Source organism: Periplaneta americana, chromosome 10, assembly GCF_040183065.1.
Source record: "Periplaneta americana isolate PAMFEO1 chromosome 10, P.americana_PAMFEO1_priV1, whole genome shotgun sequence".
NCBI classification, from domain to species: domain Eukaryota; kingdom Metazoa; phylum Arthropoda; class Insecta; order Blattodea; family Blattidae; genus Periplaneta; species Periplaneta americana.
In genome coordinates this window covers 40,906,756-40,926,011 of record NC_091126.1, presented here as the reverse complement: position 1 = coordinate 40,926,011, position 19,256 = coordinate 40,906,756, and the positions used below count along the sequence as shown (strand labels likewise).

The window sequence follows — 19,256 nt, the reverse complement described above, 5'->3', positions numbered from 1 at the left end:
TAAATATACTGTAAGTTCTCAGGGCTAACAGCTTCGAAGCTGGGTACCTAGTTCTAATGAAGTGCACTGGTAGCAATTTGAAATATGGGGGCATGAGATAGTTTCTCTGCCTGCCATAAAAATTCACTTCAATTAAATCCCCAAGTTAAAAAAAAAAGTAAGTTACAAAAGACTGGAATTTTACTTGAAGCAAGTAAGGAGATAGGTTTGGAAGTAAACCCCGAAAAAAAACAGTATTATGATTATGTCTCGTGACCAGAACACAGAGCATTTCAGTGATATGTATCAGTTTATTCTTTGGCTGCTAGGTGGCATGACGCTTGAGCAACTACTGGCAACCACACCCTTAAACTCATGCCGCTTTCCAAATTAAAACTTACATGCATGGTACTTATTAACAATAATATGTTTTATTTAACATTAATTATTTTATGTTATATTAATTACAGAATTCTGTACTCACCCTCATGACAGTAACTGCTGGAAGTGTTCACCATTTTGCGCTATACAGAGTTCTCATCGCCGTAAAAAATCCATCGTTCACATTCATGAGCTCCAATGACTTGCTCCATATTCTAGCTGTAAAGCAATGTATGAATACCATGGAATGTTAATAAATACAATACAATACAATGCATTGAGTTGTCTAACTGGGTCACGAATATTATCTTTCAGTTTTTCAATTATTGTGAGAGGATTGTTTTATTGCTCTCCTGGTCGGAAATGGGTGACCTGGAAAACGACTTGTAAATTTTCGCCTTGTTTTGTCACACATTTTTTTTTTGTATAAGTTTTCATAACATATGTACGCTCAAGCACAGAATATTTCAGCATTACGCAATCTCCACGTGGTAACTAAATGAGTGGCATAACACAACACAACACCTCTCTACATATTCCAATCTCAGACTGACTTATCATTGAAACTTACGTGAGGTATTGAATGCCAAGAGAGGGAGAACTGGCCACCTGGCAGTTGCTCCACTACCGCCGCCACCTAGCAGCTGACAAACTGGTATTTATTGCCGGAACGCTCTGTAATAAGAAATGGAAATATAAAAATTGGAAATTTGTCCCTTGAAAAGGTGGAAAAATTTAAGTACCTTGGAGCAACAGTAACAAATATAAATGACACTCGAGAGGAAATGAAACGCAGAATAAATATGGGAGATGTCTGATATTATTCGGTCGAGAAGCTTTTATCATCCAGTCTGCTGTCGAAAGATCTGAAAGTTTGAATTTATAAAACAGTTATATTATTGGTTGTTCTGTATGACTGTGAAACTTGGACTGTCACTTCGAGTGAGGAACAGAGGCTAAAGGTGTTCGAGGAAAAGGTGCTTAGAAAATTATTTGAGCTAAGAGGGATAATATTAGAGAAGAATGGGTATTCTTCACCTAACATAATTAGGAACATTAATTCCAGATAGTTGAGATGGGCAGGGCATGTACCACGTATGGGTGAATCCAGGAATGCATATAGGATGTTAGTTGGAAGACCTGGGAGGAAAAGACCTTTGGGGAGGTCAAGACGTATATAGGGAGGACAATATTAAAATAGATTTGAGGGAAGTGGGATATAATGGTAGGAACTGGATTAATCTTGCTCTTGACAGGGATCGATGGCGGGCTTATGTGAAGGCGGCAATAAACCTCCGGGTTCCTTAAAAGCCTGTAATTAAGTAAGTAAATGTAAGCTCTCACAGAATCAACCAGTCTTTCAAAAGGGACTTAACATATATAGCAGCTGGCCTTTTTTTGTCTAAAACTTTACACTGTATAGTACAGCTTATGTTATTATATGTTCAGAATAGTATTCCATTTTTCAAAACTTTGTACAGTAATATCTTGTATTATGGGTAAATAAATTCGTATAAAACAAGTATGTATGTATTGCGAGTAATTTTACAGCTGTCGCCGTCTCCGCTTCTCAACTTCCAGGTACTCCGGTTTTGCCAATCGCCCACTTGTAGACCCCTGCAGACCATATCCTCCTGAACCTCCTTGCTCCATTTTTTCATTGGCCTTCCTCTTCTCTTTTTTTCCGGGGGAGTCCAGTTGAAGACCTTATTAGGCCAGCGGTCGGCTGACATTCTCTGGAGATGCCCATACCATATCAGGCGTTTAGTTTCCACTGATTGTAAGATATCTCCTGATACCTGCATTATATTTCGGACATCCTGATTCCTAATGTGGTCCATCCTCGAAATTTGACAACTACGGCGCCAGTAATCCATTTCTAAAGCCAACGGGTTGTAGCGATGAACCTGCACTCCGTCCTTCATAAAATTTTTTTTTTCTTGCAAAAGTTCTCAAATTAGCCTCGAAAACGGATGGTATAAAACAAGTACAGGGTTGAATATAATGAGTCGTAATGATTTTATACTATTTTCTAATTAGCAGATATTTTCTAATACAGGATATGATTGCAAATGTATTTGAATAGAGATGTCTCTCTCTCTCTCTACATTTTACTGATTATTTCTTTTCTTTACAGTAGTCACTGGGGCTACGGACGCAGTTGGAAGAGCATATGCATATGGAGTACGTATTTCAATCTCACAACATATTTTTTCACTAGTTGTATTTTATTTAACAAAACTTTCAACCACAAAGGTTATTCAGCTTTCAATTTCAACATGATTGAGATATGGTCGACATATATTACCTTCATACTTCTGTAATGGATAAGATTCTTTAACTTAATTCACAGTGCAGTACCCACAGCTTACTTCCATCTTAGAGGAAGCAACGCTAAGGATTTTATCATCCTTTAAAATTCACTGTAATCTTCCAGGGTTGAGTTCATGAAACTCAAATCTAGTGGCATGGTAACCATGAAACCACTAAGAAAGACTTGTTTTTTCTAGTTGTGTTTAATAATGAATATATACATTTAACAATCCATATCTAATATAAAAATAAAAGACCTAAGGCTAATATAACTAGTTACATATCGATATTTATTAACAGTTATATAGCCACCGGCGTGGCTCAGTCGGTTAAGGCGCTTGCCTGCCGGTCTGAAGTTGCGCTCGGGCGCGGGTTCGATCCCCGCTTGGGCTGATTACCTGGTTGGGTTTTTTCCGAGGTTTTCCCCAACCGTAAGGTGAATGCCAGGTAATCTATGGCGAATCCTCGGCCTCATCTCGCCAAATACCATCTCGCTATCACCAATCTCATCGACGCTAAATAACCTCGTAGTTGATACAGCGTCGTTAAATAACCAACTAAAATAAATAAAAAAATTAACAGTTATATAATCATATGGAAACTAGAAACTTGTTTCCATAATCTCAATTTGGTTGCTGTGGAAATATCTCTACAATAATGGCGCATGAAAAAGTCTGTTTGTATTGTAGGTGTTGAAATGAAATCAACAATAACATGTCACCTGTCTCATTTCTCTAATAGTGTACCACATAGGTTTTCCAAATTTTCATAACTCCTGAGTCGTGAGAGTATAGTATAACGTACTATACTATACTTCATGATCATGATATAGGATTATGTAGAGAGACCTGAAGTACAGTATAATATACCTACACTTGTGCCCTACCTGTAGCCTACAGAATTTTTTCATCATTTTTCCTCAAGTCAGTAACTTTTTTTGAAGTGTAGTATTATATTGAACTTTAAAAATAAAACAACAAATGTCTCAAGACTCAGAAGGATAATGTAAATAAGGGACAGTGCAACATTTAAGTCGAGGAAAATATGAGAAACTTCTAAGATAGAGAGAAATCTATGAATGCCATTTCAAGCATATACTAGAATTATAATCAAAGGCGTATTTAGGCCTAGGCAGACTAGGCAGCTGCCTAGGGCGGCAGATTTGATTTGAGGGGGCAGCTTTTAAGCTATTACTGTTAATTTTTATATATCTTTTTTTTTTTTAATTTTATTCATAACTATTTAAAAGAATACATGAACTTAAACGCACAATGAAAAGGATATGAATAACACTGGCAACAATCAGTTCAAATTTTATCAATGGTCTGTCAATGGAAAAAGAACAGTTTTTCAATGTTATGCCCTCTCACCGTGGAGTCTCACGTAATATAACATTAAACAACTTACTGGTATTATATTACAATACGTTAGGAAGGCAAATCTCGTTGCTCGCATTCATAAGCTTTGTGATGAGAGACACCGCTAACTCTGTCATAAGAGTAGCCAGTATCAACACTCAATAATGCCCATTCAGACTTAAATTCAAAGAAAATACTGCCAGCCATTGTAGCAGTTGGATGCTTGGCAGTTCAGTTTAATTTGAAATGGTAAACAATGCAATTGTTTTGTACCTAAGTGATTTAATATTCATTATAATGAGTGACAGTCGGAAAAAGCTAAGTGGTTCTCAATACCAGAAACACCTCTGAGTGAGGTTCTGGCTGATATGCAAATCTATTATCAGACAGTACATCTCACTTGACGATATGTGTCAGAGGAAGAACTGCATCTGAAATCTGATTAGTGTAATATGTAGCTAGTTAGCGATGTATGCAATGGAGGGAGAAAGGAACTGGGCAAAGGTAAACTTCAGTGGTATTAGAAAAAGTAATAATAACGCTGACTCAATTATTTCAGTTGATCCAAATGACGCATATAGGGCGAAATAAGGGGCGGAAATATTGTTCTCTGCCTATAGGCACCAAGTAGCTAGATTCGCCCCTGACTATAATGCTTTTCATGCAACTTAGTTCATAGGTGTATCTCAAGTTTTCTGTGGGTACAATATTTTGTCTGAGTGCATCCAATATTTAACTTAACATAACTAATAGCGACTGATTCTGTACATTACAACTATGCAACACTGCTTAATATGTGCGAATGGCTTGTCATTATAGCAAATTTCAAATATGCTGCATTTTTTTTCTAATGCTTAACAGCAATCCGTTTATCTTTTCAAAGTTTTAATGGACTTTGCACGCAGAAAATAAGTACAGTAGAATTCCTTGTATCCGGCAATTGTGGGACAAAGCCAGTGCCAGATAGCTGAGTTTGCCAGATAACTGGAAAATACGTTTATAGGTTATGTAAAAACACACTGTACTGCACAAACATTTTTTTCTATGTTGAAATTTAGTAATTTTAATATAGATAGTTAAAAATAATGTTTTGAAATACGTACAATGTTTATTTTTAGGGTGAATCTTTCTTATATCCCAGCCACTAATAAATAAATAAAAAAATACCTTGAAAATGCCTTGGATTTAAAGTACTGAGTAGTAGAAATTGATGTGAGCTGTAAGCTCACCCAACCCACCCTAAATACGTACCTTACATATATACGATAATCATCGTGCTTGAACAGTGGGTTTCAGTGTTGCCAACATAGTAATAATATTCAAACCTAATCTAACCTTTCTCATAATACTACACACCTAATCAAATCTAACCTAACCTGTCACATAATACACACCGAAGACTTGTTTAAAAAATTCAGCATCTGTATATTGACAGAAACGTTTGTAAAAGAAGAATCAGATATCATTGTAAAGGGATTCTATAATATGCAAGCTTATGCAATACAAGAAGAAAGGGGAAGACCGTCAGGAGGAGTAGCATGCCTATTGAAACCAGAAATGGCTGCATTTGCTGTGTTGAAGAAGCAAGAAAATGTTGTAGCTGTAATGTCGACAGCGGGAGTGATAGTGGGTGTACATTTCCAACCGCAATTGAGTGCTGTAGATATAGTGGACGAATTGAACAGTGTAATCAATCTAATCCTAAAATCATCTAGAGTAATACTCGCAGGAGACCTCAACTGTGTCATAGATAGAGACACAATGAAAACAAGGCAAGTTGTGGACTATCTCAAAAGCAAAGGCCTGGAGTTAGTGAATAACTGACAGTGGACGTATATGTGCCACAACGAAGGTAGTGCATTGGACTTGGTATTTGTAAGAGGTTTCTATATCCAACAACAAGAAATACTAGTAAAAACAGAAGCGTCCCTCATCAGAAAGCATAGCCCAGTCTCAGTGACGTTAGTAAATAATGCTCGGCGGCCTGATATCAACAAAGAAGACAAAAAATTGAGGAAAACCCTGGACATGGAAAGAATGAGGGTAATAGCAGACAAAGTTAAGAACATCAGGCAAGCAGCTCATGAAGGGAGACTGGAAGAGGCAGCAGAAAGAATTGAAATGTGGAAAAAGAAGAAAAAATAAGGAAAGGGAAGAGATGGTTTGATAAAGAGTACTACAAAATGAGAAAGCGGACACTCACAGCCCTACACCAAGCCAGGAAATCCAACATTATTACTAGAATACAACACTATCAGAAGAGAATACAAAGATCTACTAAAACAGAGAAAGAAGTTTTTTCTAGAAGAACAACACAATAAGCTAATAGAAGATACCGAAAAGGACCCCTATAGAGCTCTAAGACCACAGCAGCCCAGATTTCCTGCAGACATACCAATCCAGACGGGCGATCCTATAGGCAAAAAACAACAGAGCACCTGGAGATGGAATCCGGAATGCGCATCTGAAGCAGTCTATGCAGTACCTATTGCCAGTTTGAGTAGAGCTGCTGTATTGAGAGAGGTTATTGAAGAATACCTAAATAATTTGTCAGTAGAAGTTGATGGGGTACCTGACGACAGTATCGCACCAGAGGACCTGATTGAAGGATTCGAGGAAAGATGTTCACCATCTCTTGATGATTAAGCATCAGGATTGAAAAAAAAAAATTTCCAAAGTGACAACCATCAGGAACAACCACTTAAGACGAACTTTCTATTGGACAATATGCTATCATCTGTAATGAAGATGAACTGTTTCCTGACAAAGTCAATCAAATCAATAAGAATGAAGGATGTGTGACTGTGAGTTGCATGCAGAAGAGCAAGAAACACTGGAGGTGGTCCATTAACAGACTTACCATACTGGTTATGACACTGAACATATTTTCATGAATATCCAACTTCTCTCTGAGTTCTCGCATGAGAGGGTTACATACATATGAGGATCTGCTTAAAAGTGACTCAATTAATATTGACATGATATCTCAAATTAATGTGTGATCTGTGTTCATTATGTTTTCAATGCTGAGTATGATTGTGATAAAAATTCACTTTGAAGTTGTGTAATAAATAATTTAGTAAATACAGTAAAACCTCGATAAGACGCGACTGCTTATTACACTATTCTGTGTAATACGCTTTTTTTGTCCAGTCCCTGCACATTTCATATATAACGCCTTTATAAAATCCCCGTTTGTTGCGCTCAAGTCCCGCATAATACGCTGTTTTTGTGGAATATTTTCGATGTAATTTTGAGCAATGTACTGTAACAGAAATGAAACATCTTGGTCATTGAACTCACTGGTGCCATTAACCTGAAAAGTATTGGTATTCGACCCTTTACCTGCACATTTAAATCTTCATACTTCATACCTTAGTATACCCCACTCTCTTGTTACATTCTCTTATTCAACTCCTTATCTGCATGGTTAATGCCTACATACAGTTACAATACCTCACCCTCTTGTTAACCCTCTCTCTCAAACAGCATTCCTCAATCGGCCGTAATAAAATTCTGGAAATTTTTGTTGGGCAGTTTGTTGTCCTTTAGTGTATTGGAGTGTCTGTGAATGTCATTACAATGAGTGTTAAACAAAAAGCGCTTTCTGTGTCGAAAAAATTGGAAATCTTACGAAAGTACGATGAGAACAGTACTCTTACTCAGAAACAACTCTCTGATGCATTACGAATCCCATCATCGATATTAAGAATGATAATAAAAAATCGCGACTAAATCATTACAGTTGCGACGTCGTCGGGAGGATGTAATCGCAGGAAACTGAAGTGTGGTAAACATGAGGACTTGGAGAACACGCACACGGCAGACAACTATAAATGACTTTTTTCCGAAAGAATTAAGTACAGTACATATTGTAAATGTCTTTGACGTACAGTACAGTAATTACATAATGGAGTAATACTATATTACCTTTCATGAATCATGTATTTCAATAAAGAAAAATGCTGATAGATACTGTATATGTCAAAATTAGTATACCCGCTTAATACGTGGTGCCGGTTAATACGCGGTTTACACCCAGTCCCTTGAACAGTGTCTTATCGGGGTTTTACTGTAGGTAATTTCCTAAACTTTTTGTTCCTGTGTTCCCTTGAGTTGTATACTGTAAGACAGTGTTGCAGAATGCTAACTTCTAACAGAGTACCTTTGTTTCACATACAAAAATCATGTGGCACAAAGTTAGCCTTTTGAGGGGTAACTTTAGGCCACACATTAATGACTGCATAATTAATTACTACATTACATGACATGCAATTCAACCTGAAGATCTTAAACTAGAAGTTTCAAGATAAATGCTGATGGGGAATTTTTGCCAATAAACACAATTGTTGGTTGTATGGCAGCAAGGTAAAGTTAAAAAAAAGCTCATAAAATGGCACAAATATCCCCATCTGACAGTACCGCACGAAAATTATTTAATAAGATTAATGTAAAGCAAGATTCAGTGTGTAATATTGACAGGTAGCAGGTATACAGAAGAGTGTGAGTATCCCCACTCAGTCGTCATGCAAGCTGTTAAATAATTAATCTACGTAATTCACAATGAGAAATTATGTGTCAAATATCTTGCATGTTCTATTTATTATGGCTGGATTGTACACCAGTATTGTTCACTGCTGTGTAGTAATAGTTACCATGTCTGAGTTCAAATCCTGATTGGAACAATTTACCAGGTTGGATTTTTTTCCGAGGTTTTTCCCTTCCACCACTTGAAGCAGAATTGCTGGCTAACTTTCGGCGTTGGACCTCAGACTTATTTCGCCTTCATTAATTTCAACTTCATGCTTCACTTACAATAGTTTCAGTTCGAACAGGAGATCCAGCACACGTGGTGTGTGGTTCACATACAGATGTCACTGTATGGAGGAGCTGCATAGCTCCCAGGGAGTCGAAGGTGTTTCCACAGCTTACTGGGATAGGCAAGGGCTGTACTATGCTTGTAGCTTTCTTGGACAGATGGCGCCATGGTGGATCGCAATATCTGCAGTGCTGTGACCTTCAGGTCAATATAGGATGCAACAGGACGTAGTACATGATTTGGGAACAGATGCCATCGATCTGGGGAGGCTGCAGATAACAGGGAGAGACTGTCAGATCTGGATGCTCTAGCTCAGTGGTTGCCAAACATCACGAAATTGTGACGTAATAGAAATGCAACCCGCACACCACTATCGCAGAGAGAGGGGTGGAGTGGGTCCTATCTCCTTAGGTAATGCAGTGAATAACAGTGCAGAGACGGACTGTGACCAATAAACAAAAGCAATATAATATTTTTCTACTTATTAACTACACACACTTTTTTCCATGTTAACTTTTATCCTCCTATTCATTATTTGTGTATTATTAATAAAATAAAATATATTTTCTTATTTACCATAAAAAGAACGTGTACTTTACATCAGCAGATATTTGAAATTATAGAAACGTACCAGGCTGGTCACAAAGTTGTAAACTACACTACATACTTAAAAAAAAAAAGGCGAAGTATTTCATCCCGATTAAGACATAGAAGCCGTTACTTTTTATTATCTATTTATTAATTAAATATTCAAATTATATTGCATACGTCGAAAAAAAACGTCGAAGTATTTTACTCCGATTAAGACACAGAAGCCGAAACTTTTTATTGTTCGTTTATTAACAAAGTATTCAATTTACAGGTAAGGACTTGACAGTCTTTATATTAAAAGAAGAATAATGACAACGTACATTGTTCTTTTATACTTCATTTAAAATTTTACAACAAATTAACTATCTCATATTTTTGTCTGCACAAAAGAAATACTTTTGCTCCCATCCTCCTTAAAATTAAATTTTCTGTTTTGGAAAAGACATTGAAACATTTTATCCTACACACTTATGTACGTCCGCTGCTGATAAATGTCTTGTCTTATATCGAAGTGAAGGCTGTAAACAGAGGGTGGGGTTATGATGCCATGGTTACGCTTGAGTGGAGGCAGGGGCATGTGTCGCGACACAGCTTTTGGCGATCACTGCTCTAGCTGAATCAATAAGATGGCATCAAGCAGTGAATCACGTACTTACAGAAATGCGATCCAAAGGACAACAATCATTCCACAATAAGCCTCTGGCTCCAGTGCACATCAAAATATTTGGGGCCTTTTCAGGAAAGGGAAAAGAAAAGTATCAGTTTTGATTATATGCAGTATTCCCTGTCTTTAATTTCTCTGTCCTTTATTTTCAGCTTGCTCAAAGAGAAATGAACATCGTTCTCATTAGTCACGAGGATGAGGAAATGAAATGTCTCGCATCAGAACTTGGTAAGTCAATTTCGAAAGCCTAACCTTCGAGATATTGAAGAATGCTTGGTCCTAAAATATATTCCCAATTTCCATTCATTGTATATAGGATGGAATAATCCTGCAGATTGAAAGGCATGATAGGATACACTTAAAGGAATAGAAAACCTATTTTACGTTTTGTGGTTAAATGCATAGTTAATTAGAAAATTGAGTTGAAAGTTTCAGCAGTCTGGCAACATTGCCGCTAACAGAGTTTTCTTTCTTCTCACAATGCAGATGTTAGAGGTCAACGAACTCAGGTCTGTCTCTGTACGCAAACCTCCCTATGCAATCTGCTCGCATCGTTCAGTGGTTTGAAATCAATAGTTTTAAAATTAAATTTACACGAAAACCGTTCACGCTATTGAAATACGCCAGAGGGATAAATGATTCATTATTAGATTTTTTATCGATATGGGCAAAAAAAATCACGATCCTGCTAGCAACAGTTACCAAATAAGAGGGCGTTAAACATTGAGAAAACTAAAAATTTCACCGATATCGTATTACACTTTTTTGATATATACAAAATGAGCTATTATTAGTTCTGAAAATCTGCCGGGTTATTTCACTTCAACCCTATATTATGTTCAATAAAATCTTTCTCCTTCAGAAACTAACATGAGTTCCGATCCCGGTTAGGAAATTTATTGTGTTTCATTATCATTTTGGTTTTGTGTATAGTAAATCAGCATTAGATTAATTTTACAGAATGTGGATGATGGAGGTAGAGTTGACTTCAGGTGCTATTTCCTCCAGACCTAATAATGAATAATCGATCTTGGTACTGTGATTGTGACGTTATATGTTATCTTTGTCCTCAGAGCAAGATTTCCAGATCTCGACGAAGTTGATTCTGGTAGATTTTAACAACGATCCTAACGCCAACTATTTCCTAATTAATTTGGAGTTGTTCACAATGGATATTGGAATTTTAATAAACAACGTTAGTATGGCTTACCGCCATCCCGAATACATTCCAAGTCTGTTTTTGAAGAAGAGACCCCATGCAGAGATAGTTAAATGCAATGTTGCAGCAACTACAATTATGATTGATATCGTCCTCCCTCAAATGCTGAGGAAACGCAAGGGAGTGATAGTAAATGTGATGTCCACAACCGCAAGACTGCCATGTCCATTGAAGTCTGTGTACCGAGAGAGCAAGGTGAGTATACTGCTAACAATGAATGGATAAATGAGTGAATGGATGAATGAATCATTGCCGCCGCCGCCAACCACCACCACCACCACCACCACCACCACCACCACCACCACCACCACCACCACCACCACCACCACCACCACCACTATAGACTGCACAGTTTAGAATACTGGTCTGTTCAGTTGTCACAAAGTAATTGATGCATTCCTTGGAGTAACAACTTAACATGCATTAAGTCGTTTTTTCCGTTTCCAGCATATATTTGAATCCTTAATAACACATCTCCCTCCTGACATAATATTATTTCCCTCCAACAAACACAGCGCGCTATAGAAACATTTAAATGTCATTCTGTGCAAAGCTGTTATATAAGATCTAGAAAATTTGATGCTCTGTATCTCAAATTCAGGATTTTGCAGTTAAGTTCTTGTTTCAGAGAATGTTTCACTTAAATATGCTCTCTCCAGCGCTTCTTTGGCCTACCCACACTCAATTAATACTGAGAATGAAGATAAATATTTGAATGAATGCGATACTCAGATTGAAAACTACCACAGCTCAAAATATTGAATGCTATTTTTTAAAATGGAAGCCATATTGAGCATCTCCTATGATGTAGATCAGACATCTCCAAAAGCGTACTCGCGAGTAAGGCCCTGAACGGAACCGAAGCCAGTACGTAAAGCACGCTCTGCCTCACCCATCCCCACCTGTACTGTAATCAATGTTCATGCGCAAACGAAGAGCAGTGGCGGACTGCCATTATCATTGTATTGGTCGGAATGTTCCACCATTTCACAATGTCTTCTAATCATGGACGTAGTACATTCAAGGGTTAATAGGAAGAGAAATTTTTTTGTTGTTGTGGGGAGAATGTGAAATGCTTAATTTGTTCGGAAATTCAACATGCGACGACAATACTCGACTCTTCATAAAGAATATCATACAATTACAGGAATATTGGACATGTGAAAATAATTTATTTTGGGGCTATCTGTATAACTGTTAGTTATACATACAAATCAGTATATTATAATACATTTACACTCAGTTCCGCATGACAAACATACAGTTTTTCGTTTAATTTCAGATGAAATGTGTAGGCCTACAAATATTTTGATAAATATAAAACTAGAAAATACAAACATAAATCACACACGTGTCCTCAGTCTTAAACAAAAAAAAAGCTTCTTGCTAGCTATGTTCTAGCGTGGAATATTGGAAAATCAATTAAACCCTTTACAGAAGCATCATTTATAAAATCATGCATACAGGACATTACTAAAATACTGTGTCCAGAACAAAGTCAAAGTTTAAGAAAATTAAATTGTTTCCAATTACAGTTCAGAGAAGGAATTTCAAGATTGTAAATGCAATTGAATCTGAAGTCGAAACCACAATTAACCAGTTTGTAGCTTACTCACTTGCATTGGACGAAAGCACAGATAGAAATGACAAAGCTCACCTAGCCATTTTCATCCAAGGAGTTAATGAACGTTTTACTGCGTCTGAATGTCTTATAGATGTAATTACAAAATACAAATGGAGAAGATCTTTTCCAGCCACTGAAAGGCACCATAGAACAGAAGAGGTTGAATTTGCAATGGTTGTGTCAATAGCAACAGATGGGGCTCCAGCTTCATATATTATGTCAAAATAATATACAAATGTATGATATTTCTTATTCTTTTGATGTTATTATTTGTAAACATAAGCAGACTGTTGCCGCGATCCCACACTGACCGCTCCTATCTGTTGAGGTACGAGTCTCTCCCCCTTCTCTAGCCTTACAGCACACTGTGTTCGGCAGGCAGTATCGAGAGCACGAATGACGATACGCTTTTTGGAGACCTCTGATGTAGATATATCTGAGAAGACATTAATTTTAGGACCCATGTTTATTAGATTTTTTATTTTGAATATTACCACCTCTCAAAATACTGAATGCTCTTTTTTAATACACTGCTTAGGTATAGTTGTATGGGACTCTAAAACTCAAATGAATTTTGCAATTACGGTATATTCAATAATGTAGTTCATTGTAGTCAGTGGGGAGAAATGATTATTCCTGACTGGGATATATTATTCATAACCACAGGTGAGGTTGGATCAATAGAGTGGAGGGAGCAGTCCCTACCATCCCCTTCAAATTTTATGGTACACTTGTAGTAACTAACTCACTTAGTCCGGAGGCTGTTGAATCTGGAATACTCATAACCGAAAGTAGAAATAACTCTGCACATAATCATTCATTTCTCCAAAACACAGGGGCCTAGAGATGGCTGGGAAGCTCACTTCATTTATCTCTTGTGCAAGAAATAATTCTTCTTCTTCTTCATCCGGCACTATGGCTCAGGGTGAGCTTTGGCCTCTACAACAACAGTTTTCCATCAGTCTCGATTCTGGGCAACTGACCTCCATGGATGTACATTCATCATTCATCAATCCGTCCACACCTGTGGAGTAACGGTCAGCGCGTCTGGCCGCGAAACCAGGTGGCCCGGGTTCGAATTCCAGTCGGGGCAAGTTACCTGGTTGAGGCTTTTCCCGGGGTTTTCCCTCAACCCAATACGAGCAAATGCTGGGTAACTTTCGGTGCTGGACCCCGGACTCATTTCACTGGCATTATCACCTTCATTTCATTCAGACGCTAAATAACCTTAGATGTTGATACAGCGTCGTAAAATAACCGAATAGAATTTAATATATAATTCATCAATCTATCGATTTCTTGGTCTTCCAGGTCGTCATCCTCCTCCTATTCCGGCTTCATACGTAACTTTAACAGTTCTTATATCAGTCATTCTTTGAATGTGACCTAGCCATCATAATCTTGTGATTTTATAAATCGGACAATACAGTAGAACCCCGATTATCCGTCCCCCTTTTAACCGATCAGCAGATTATCCGACTGTCTTTCTCTCACTCTATTCTTTCTTTCTTTCTTTGCTGTGGGAAAAAGTATGTGGTGCTATACCTTATATTAGTACCTATTCTTTTCTAGAGTCTATTATTATAAGCTTTGATCCTTACATATAAAAAGTGTACTACCAGCAATAGGAACAGTTACTGGTAGGCTTACTTGAAGGTGTTTTTCCAAAATTGTAAAATAATCACTACCTGCTTTCAAAGAAATGGTCCCAAAAACTTCTGCAAAATTTAGAGAAAACCTGTGCAGCATTCCGTCCTTGTTCTACTGTTTGAGTGCTCGTACTTCATAATTTATATCCAAAATATCTTCCATGGGTGTCAAGAGTGTTTTACTAAGTATCAAAATAAAAATACAAATAAATAATTAATCAGTTTGGGAAAAGATAAATCGCGGCTTGTCTCGCATCAGAATACGAGATTGACATTACAAATATGCGCGATTTAATTAAAAACAAGACTGAAGTGTACAAAATCTGTACATCTACAACAAGAAACCTATACTATTCCTATCTTTCTACAAAGAATCAACGCAAGGAATTTACTTGGTCCTTATAAAACCACTGTTGATAACCAGACTTAAATTATTACCGGTAAACCTCTGATTCACAATCTAGCATGTTACACACAAGACCATGGTGGTAAATTGTGAAACTGTGTTATGCACTTAATTTACGAAAATATTTTATGATACGGATTATCCGATATTTTCGATTAACCGTCCAGTCCACCCCCTTGATTACCACGAATAATAGAGGTTCTACTGTATCTTCGTTTTCGAGAATTTCATTTATTTCTCTATTGTTCCTTATCCTCCACTCCCGGTTGTCCCATATTGCAGCATAAATTCTTATTATTATTCTCCTTTCAAACACTTGAAATTTTACTACAATCACTACTCAGCAAGATCGTATCTCAAAACCATATTCTACTACCGGTCTAATCAAGGTCTTGTAGATTTTTAATTTTGATTTGCGAGATAATAGCCGAGATTTAATTAATTTCAAATTAGCATAATAAGCTATATTGCCTTTAATAATTCTCCTGTTTATTTCTTCACTCACTTTGTTATTAATATTAACTGTGACACCCATGTATTCAAAATTATCAATATTTGCGAATGTATATGAAACTATTATTAAATTATTAACATTTATTCTCCTTTCATCTTTTGTTACATACCGTACATATACTTAGTTTTACTTTCATTAATTTCTAGGTCCATCTTTTTTCCTTCTTTCTCTATTTCTATAAACATCTCCATTAAATAATTTAGATTTCGAGAGATCAATACTACGTCATTAGTGTAAGCACAAATCTGTGTAGATTTATATGCAAGAAACAATAATGAGAGAAAAATATTTGTGGTTTCAAATGATGACCAATTATTATTTTTCTAGTAAATTTAATATATTTTATGTAAGTTATTACAATATAAATTGAATCGTTGAAACTGAATATCAACAAAATTCACCTAATACAGGGCTGGGCACCAAGAGCTAATTCTACTCTCTCTCGGGGAGCCATATGACTTCTCTTCAACCCCTTTCTTTCCTGCCAAACACCATACAGTGTTGATGCCATGATGGATGAATATTAAGCATTCCCGTTTAGAGTCCAGATTTGCTCCCGGTGCCCAGCCCTGGCCTAATAGTTTAAGATAAATCGCTGTCCTGATGGTTATTAATTCTATCCAGCCCCCTTTCCTGTTGTTTCTTTCCCCCCTGCATGGGGAAAAGTGCATATTCTAAAAATCATCACTGCTCACATTAATAAATCAAGTTCAAAGTCATCACATTGTAATACTAAATTTCAACATACTGTTTTGATTTTATTTAGTATGTGATTTATTAAATGCTTGGATTAAAAAAATACTCCATTTTGAATCTTGCATTCCATTTTGAAAAATACGTTGAAAATAAAGGTTTTAATAAAGCCTCATGCAGTTCAGTAACATAGTTGATGCCAATTTGCTAACAATCTTGATGTGATAGCAATAAACTGATTCGATTTTCAGATTTAGCACACCAGTGTTATGTTAAGTAACTTTATTCACTTTAGACAATAATCATAAAGTCAAAATTACTGGCTAGTGAATAATTTTGGAAGGCTCTCTGATGTGTTGCAGGAACACATTGAGAAGATGACAGAAGAAGTTTCTGAACAACATGCATCCAGAGGAATACTAAATCAGTGTGTACTTCCGGGGTGTATCCTCACTAGGGAAAAGAATCCTACACCCCAGAAGGTCATGTGGCTTTCTCCTCGACCAACAGTGTTTGCAGAGCAATCACTAAACATAGTTGGATTCAAGATACGACCATCGACAAGATGGCCACATTTGTTGATGGTAATTTTTCAGCTCCAAAAAGTATTTATTTATTTATTCTGGTGTAGTTAAGGCCATCAGGCCTTCTCTTCCACAACACCAGGAATACAAATGCAATAATAGAAATACACAGAAAAAAATACACTATATACAAAGTAAAGCTACACAAGAAATAAAGAGAGAGAGAAAAAAACACTATAAACAAAGTAAAGCCACACAAAAATATACACAGGTTGCAGTCACACAAACTTTAAATGAGTGACTAATGGCCAGTTTTTCCAAGTAATGTTTAATTTGGCTTAACAAATGTTAAATTAACAGCTGGTTTACTTTTAACGTTTTGTTAAGATGTTTTCCATTTTTCCAACATAATTTTGTTTAAAATAACCAACACTTAACTTTAACTGTCGTTAATACTATTCTAACTACTCAACAGCAGTTGGTAATGATTTTGCATATATAAGACAACTTCTTATTGGCTGATATTATTATTTAAATTCTGTACTATGGAGTAAGTTATGAAACATGTGTAAAATCGTAACCTATTACAGTAGCCATGATTCATACAGTACAGAGAATTGATAAATGAAAGTTGCATTGACTGCTATTGAATAATAATAATTATTATGTATGGTTACATTTTATAATGCTAAATATGAATTTCTGTTTAGAAAAATCTCAGCATTATGACCACCAGGTGACAATAATTACACGAATGTGTGTGTAGTCAACTGTACAGAAAACCCCGAGGAGAATTCCGTATCATATAAAATTCTCTAATTTAGGTTCATGTATAAATTATATGTAATTTCGTCCTAAAGAAGCAATTGCTGCTGAAACATTTTATTATTTACTCACTGCATATTTTGAAGCACTATTGACATCGGCTATAGTTGAAGAGCTAGTAACATAGAATCTAGAGTTAATAGTAGCTAGTGAATTGGAACAAGTGGCCTATTTCAACTAGGTAACATACAACTGAGTTTTATTTTAAGACATGAAAGTGATTATTATAACTACATACCGGTACCTAAGAAATATTAGTAAATTAATACATAATGTGCATTCAAACATAACAAAACTTAATTGGTACATTAACTTTAATTTATTAGAATTATATTATAGCTAGCGATTAGATATGTTTGCACTGGCTTTAAAACAGAAGCGAAAGAGCTGAATTCTTGGAATTTATAATCGTTTTCTTTCCGATGGAAATTTAATTTTCCAGCAGGATAATCACCCCGCGCACACCGCCATAAACGTTCAAAGACGGTTCACGGAAAAGCATGAAAAAGAGGAGGATTGACAAATATCGAGACATCCCACCTCAAAATCCAGATCAGTTCTGGGATCAAGTTCTGGTTACCTAGGAAGATTTCGCTAAGGACCAGAACTATTTCCGCGATCTGGTGGACTCATTGCCCCGAAAATGCCAGGCAGTGATAGACGCCGATGGCATGTGGACAATGTATTAGATCCACATGTGTATTTCTTTTATTTTTCTTTAATTTGTTTGTTTATCTTAGTTTTATTTCGGGAAGAAAATTGATCTCCCAAGAGTTTTTTAAATTCTCCTAGTGGAGCCAGAGTTGCGAAATAATAAGTTCCACTACATAAAATTATAAAAATGAAGAAAGGTAACATGTATAAAAATTAGTTACGTTAAAAAAAAAAGTTATCGCCGAGAACCGAACACGGGCCCCTGGGATGGCAAGCAAACACGCTACTGACTACTCCATTGGGGTGTCATGACGTAACCAGCGCGACGAGGCACATATAGCTGCTAGGCTTGAAGTCTACGGACAAAGCTCACATACAAACGTAATCGTGTAAATATTTCAATGTTCAGTACTAGTTAATGTTTCATTTGGACTGATTTACTGAAGCTTGGTGAAACCGTCCCTTACTCTAAACATTCCTCAAAGAGAAACATAACATGTTATTTTCACAACTTTTGTCTGAACAGCTGTGGTGTTATCCGCCATGTTTAACTGTTTGTTAAATGAGTTAACGGCCTGAAATCCTACATTTAAAGTTAACAAACGGTTAAGAATCTGTTAAGCCAAACTGGTGTTGAACAAATGGAAAAACTGTATTTAACAAACTGTTGAAGGTTTAACAGTCATCAAGTCTTCTAACAATACTTGGACAAACCGGCCATAAGTATCATAATTAATTCTATCCTAATTAACTAACATAAACAAGAAACTTGCAATTTTAATCTAGATTAAAAAACAAAAAGAAAAAAAAAACAAATCAATACTTCTAGCAATACCTAAAAAACATTAACTAAGACAAAATTTTCCAATTTACTTTTGAATTGTGATAAAATCCGGCAGTCCCTGATGTCATTAGGTAACGAATTCCAGAGGTGAGGTATTTCTACAGTATAGGAAGATGAGTATAAAGACGTTCTATGATGAGGGATAGAAAGTGCTTGATGTCGGTTTCGAAAAGTTGTAAGAAATTGAAAGCGCGATAAC

At 36.4% G+C, this 19,256-nt stretch overlaps 1 long non-coding RNA gene across 1 annotated transcript in view; it reads right to left on the bottom strand.

Annotated features, from left to right (window-relative positions):
* Positions 1 to 462: 462 nt before the first annotated feature.
* Positions 463 to 19,256, bottom strand: part of LOC138707605 (uncharacterized) — a 38,048-nt gene continuing 19,254 nt past the window's right edge. Inside the window, exons 4-5 of the long non-coding RNA XR_011334288.1 lie at positions 932 to 1,035; positions 463 to 579 (exon numbers count right to left, since the gene is read on the bottom strand). This is a non-coding gene — a long non-coding RNA (uncharacterized lncRNA). The remainder of the gene's footprint in view (positions 580 to 931; positions 1,036 to 19,256) is intronic.